Source organism: Solanum pennellii, chromosome 9, assembly GCF_001406875.1.
Source record: "Solanum pennellii chromosome 9, SPENNV200".
NCBI lineage: Eukaryota > Viridiplantae > Streptophyta > Magnoliopsida > Solanales > Solanaceae > Solanum > Solanum pennellii.
This window is the reverse complement of record NC_028645.1, coordinates 11790979-11796716: the sequence shown is the minus strand read 5'-3', so window position 1 is coordinate 11796716 and position 5738 is coordinate 11790979. Positions and strand designations below refer to the sequence as shown.

The 5738-nt window shown below is 31.5% G+C and overlaps 1 long non-coding RNA gene across 1 annotated transcript; it reads right to left on the bottom strand.

Annotated features, from left to right (window-relative positions):
* Positions 1-919: 919 nt before the first annotated feature.
* LOC107030978 lies at positions 920-1938 on the bottom strand. The gene is made up of 3 exons (XR_001458171.2): positions 1605-1938; positions 1383-1518; positions 920-1309 (listed from the first exon to the last, which is right to left on the bottom strand). It is a non-coding gene; the product is annotated as an uncharacterized LOC107030978 (long non-coding RNA).
* Positions 1939-5738: the final 3800 nt, after the last annotated feature.

Below are 5738 nucleotides of genomic sequence, written 5' to 3'. Positions count from 1 at the left end.
CACTTTACTAATATATTAAAATTTGTTGTAATATGTCAAATTAGTCTAATGGACGTATAGCAGTCTGTAACACACCCTCAAATTTGTAATTTATAGGTAACATATTCCATGTGAAAACTTTTTGGCAAGTGTTAGTTCAATCTAAATTAATCTTTCTGTCATTCTCATTCTTCTATAGAACTAGAAAATGAGAACACATATTTTCAAGTATACTTACCTTACATTACTAACTCAATCTTCCTTCTTCATTTATTATATATTTAAACAAAGGTTTAAAATGAGAATATTCTAACAAAAGATTAAATGGAATAATAGATGGATATTTACCTACTTGTGGACACAAATATGTATCAAAGGTGAACCGAGGAAATTTATTACCAATAACTAATCCAATACATGAATTAGAAAGGAGGTTGTAACCCAAAGCAACTCAAATGTACAAATATAAATGTAGTAATTTATCGCATAGCTAAAGAATGTATTACTCAGCAAAAGGTATTCTATTAAAAATAATCTCTATAATTTCACTAGCAAGTCCATTCTATACTGACTTCTTACAAGATATGATAGTTAACATAATAAGTTCACAGAAAATAGTAAAAGGAATCTCTGATTGATTTGAATTTGCATCGTTATATATATTAGAAATTTATAAAAACATAATGGACAGCATGTGAACAAATAAAAGCTTTCAGTATTCCATTAGCTAAACTATTCTGTCACTTAAAATTAATTTGGTCATCAAGAAGCATAATAGTTTACGGATAGAACAAAAGGTCATTCAATGAGAGATGCACCCATAAAAGATAAGTGCGGAAAGTGAAAAAATGATAGAGAATGTCACCCTATATGTGTTGTTACAAGCTAGAGAAGGTACTTAAAACTTTGTGGAACACTCTAGAAAGATACAATGAATCACTTGCTGGTTGCTTTGAAGGAAAATCATAGATTAATCCCTAAAATATTAATTTCATATGTTGTGGACTCCGATGACAGCACCATATCATTACAAAAATATAAGGTAAAATAAAAAAAATTCAAAAAGATTCACAGGCACAAGTTGTGTCATAAATACATGAGCATTTATACAAATGCTCGTCGGAGAAGGAAAAGATTTTTATCTCCGTCATCCATTACGAGGACTCAATCTTACATCCATTGAAGATCAAACAAGAAAAATAGTGAAGCGATAAAAAAATTTGGAATTCAAGTAACAAAGAAATAGTTAGAATTCAATTGTTCTTATTTATATGAAATAATTCCACCATAAAATTACCTCCAAGAACATGTCATTATCATCCAAACCTTTCTGGGCAATGTGAGAAACTAACATCATAAGTATGTTTTTAAGAAATCAGCAGGAAAACAAGATAGATACTAACCGATTCAAAGGCTTCCGAGTAGTAGTTCCCTCTTTCTCGTCCTCTGAATATGCCAAGGTAATGGATGATGAGATTTACGACACTTTCTACTCCTACTTTGGAAGTTCAGTTGTAACAACCCCAAAGTAATCACTTCCTTGTAAACACAAAAAAAATTCAATCAATTGACAAGAAGACTGGTTTTAGTTCAATCTTAAGAATGAAAAAAAAAGGAATACCCACTACTTAATCTTAAGATTGAGGAAATCGGTAATTACGCTTGACAAAACCGATATTGGAGAAATCTTCAGCTCAAATCTTCAGTTCTTCAGCTTCCGCTCTTCATTTCTTTAGCTTTAGCTCTTCATCGTCAGCTCAGTTCGTCTTTCTTCAATTATTCAGCTTCATCTCAGTTCCTCGATCTTCAGTATCAAAGAAATCTCTAGCTCAGTTCTTCACCTTTAGCTCAGTTCATCGATCTTCGGGTTCGTGATATCAATTCTTCACCTTTAGCTCTTCGTGTTCAGTTCGTCGATAATTTCAGTGGAAGCTCGAGAAAGAGTAAAGTGAAAGACATTTTTGGAGAAAGAGTAAAGTTGGAGAATGAGAGAAAATATTTTATTAATTATTTTTTTTGGCCAAGAAAATGGTAGGGAGAGTTAAAAATATGGGAAAAGTATTAAAAATGCCCTCAACGTATCTCAAGTTGTTCAAATATGCCCTCCTTCCACCTTTTGATTTAAAAATGCCCTTAACGTTTTTATACGGTTTAAAATTGCCCTTTTTTAACAGCCTGCTGACATGGCAAATGATGAATCATTTAATTAGATAAATGATTTGATCTTATTGGTACACCTAATTTTTTAATTCCATCCCAACTAACCGACCCATTTATGCTACAAAACTTCAAACCCACCCAAGAACCCGTTTACATATTAAACCACCCAGAAACGTCTTCCTCCCATGCTTGTATTTTGTTTGGAGAAAGGCAGATCTCACAAAGCATACTCCTTCCTTCTGCCCAGGTGACATCAATTTTTCACTCCTCTGTGTGCAATTGTTTTCCCCAATCAAAATCATACTTATTAAAATCGAATCGCTAAGAGTTGTGCAACACAAAGTAATTACTTAGTAAATCACTCATAATTATATTCTACTTGAAACAACATATTATTGAAACTTCAAGTGACTACCTTGAATTCTAAATCGAAGAAATGTTGAGCATTATCATTGCTCTGTTTTCATTTTTGTAGTGAGTTTCTAGCGAAGACATTTGAATTCTAAACGACTAAAGTTTCAAGATAGCTTCTTCAATATATGAAACAAATTGAATTCAAAAACTTGTTTACAGTAGAACTAGAAAAACTGTCGAATCTCCGTTCGTTATTTATCGAAATTCAAGTTGTAATCAAGTTTATAGTTCAGCCATTGATTGTTCAATCATATGCAAAAAATCAACTCAAACAAATCTTGTTGTAGAGAAGAAATAAACATTGTAATTCTTCCACCTTTTTCTTCCTGAAATTAACTAAAGAAATGGAGAAAAAAAAGAAAAGTTGGAGGAAGGAAGAAAGAAGAGATCTAGAACTGATGAGAACAAACGACCCAAATACATTGGTCTGTCGGGTCATGATTTTTAATTGGGTTTCTAGATTAAGTGGGTCATTTATTTTGAAATGGGTAGAGAACATCCATGTCACATTTGCCATTTCAGCTGGCTGTTAAAAAAGGGAAATTTTAAACATTATAAAAACGTTAAGGGAATTTTTAAACCAAAAGGTGGAAGGAGGGCATATTTGAATCATTTGAGATACGTTGAGGGCATTTTTAACCCTTTTCCCTAAAAATATTGGAGGGAATATAATATTTTAGTGAAAATTTTAAGGTCACATGTATAAATGATTGTTGCCACTTATTTGATATTATAACAGCGCTTATAAAGTGTAACTATAGTGTTAAACAGTATACTTTAGAAGTGTTGTCAATATTATCATTGCCAAAAGTTAAAAACTTCAAGCGTAGCCAAAAATATTTTAGGCAATACTTTACAAGCGTTATCAAGATTTAACTCTTCAAATTTCCTCTGATTGTAGTGTATTATAATTAATAGAATCCACCTTATTCATTTGTTTCCGAACCTTATGTCCTTCAAGATTTTAAGAAGGAAGTCCTAGTTAATAAAATGAAAAGTCCTTCTAATGTCTAATTCACAGATGTCCTCAATAACATGTCGGTTCATATTGGCACTAAAAATACTTGAATTAGAGACATTACTTTTCAGTGCACAAAGCTAACGAGAATGTTTTTCAGCCCTCTTAACATGGGCATCACTAGTTCTAGTTCACCTTTATGAAATACTAACATGTGATTAGCAAAATACAGATGATTTAAACTGAGGTTCATATATAGATTCAGTGAACTTTGGCCATGAATGACATGAAATAGTTTAGTAATCTTGATTCAACATGCAATGTTCTTATAAAGACATGAAAAAACTTTGTATTAGAATATCCACAAGAGATCCAAGTGGCTTTTTGAGAAATTTTGGTATTATATGCTATAATTCCTGAATTATATTTCATCTTTTGACACATTTATATTATTATTTTAGGTCATAGAGTATGAGGTTAAGAAATTCTGGGATTGGTCTATTTAATGATACTAGTTATTTCGTTCAAATAATATCAGTTTAGTTTTAAAGTTTTGCTACAATAGTTTTGATTAATATTTCTTTTTGTTCAGATTTGATGAAATATATTTTTTTATGAATTATAAATATATTTTTGTGTATTTGACATACCTTGTTGGCTCTAATAGTCTCTCTTTTGATTACAATAGTATTGAATTTACTAGTTATAAACTTCAAAGTCAAATTGCGAATTTGATAATTTTATGACAAGATGTAGTCATTATTAATGGTGGCTTACAAAAGGATATTCTATGACCTGTGGGAAATTAAGATGTTTTCAAAACGATATTATAGCCTTTATAATTGTCATCAAACTTTTGTTGTTAAAGATATGAACTTTTAGCGGCAATATTATTGAATTTACCAGTTATAAAAATAGACACTACATGAGCATGATTAATCATTTCAAATTTGATTTAACAACTATTTTATTGCCTCTAAAACTTATGAATTTTAGTGGCAATTTGGTTTGATATATTGTCTATAAAAATGGACAGTACACAAGCATAATTAACTATTTGGATAGGATTTACCAACCATCTAAATTGTCGCAACCAATAGCCGCTAGAACAATCGCGTTTAGTTGCAATTTAGTTGGTTTTACTGGATATAAAAATGGACACTACATGAGCATAACCAACCTCTTTGGATTTGATTTGGCAGGGTTTTAAATTTCCGCAATCAATTGCGGCTAAATCGTATAAGTTCTAGTGCCAAAAGATCTTTGCTTTACGAGTGCTTGTCGTAATGGCCGCAATCGTCTTTGTCGACTCCTAATACAACAGCCAATGTGCATTGTCTGGTAATAGCTATATGAGCAATAGTCATTGCCGCTAAAGCAAGTTTTAGTGGCAGCTAAATTCCCTTTTTGTTGTAGTGTCATGTCTCATAGTATGCCAGTCTCGCAAACTCATGATATGATCTAAATGGATAGAAAAATAATGTTATGTAATGCATATTATTATATCAAAACTATCGAATGAACTGTGCTAATGATCTTTCTCCCTAAAGATCTTTCAATTATCCTTTCTAGTTTTGAGAGTGGTGTTGTCCGTAGTAGTTGTGTGTTGATAGAGAAGAGGATTTCTATTTATGATTGTAATAATTAGGGTGTGTTTATTTCATCTAAAATTATAAATGTGGAGTAAAAAAGGAGATAAGTTTTTATGATTGGCAATAATCTAGTTCCTGGAAATAATGCATGAAAGTTTTGTCGCTAAAAGGGACGAGAGAATAAGCAATTGTTATAAGGATTGGTTTGTAGGAGTACATAGAGTGGTTATAATATTAGACTTGAATTTATTATTGGTAGCATGTGGATGAATGCATGATTCCTTAGTTGGTTCTTGACTAAGACTTGAAGTTTTGTTGAATGTAGTGGTAAGGAGAAATATTGATGAGATTACTTTTAGAGGCAAAAAAACTGAATCTTATGATTTATATTAGTATAAGCATCACATGTTTAACATATTATTATTTAGAGATTAGGCTTGAGCATGCGAGGGTAGTAAAACTTAGACCTTGGTAAGAGTAGTCATAAATCCTTCTAGGAGTTATGAGTTGCAACTAATGAGGTGTGATATCCATAATGAAGGGCATGGTTTAGAGGTGTTGCTAGGGATGAAGGCTACTAGTTGTATTTCTTAAGGTTTAATAGTGTTATTTTGATTTCATGCCCAGATCCCTTT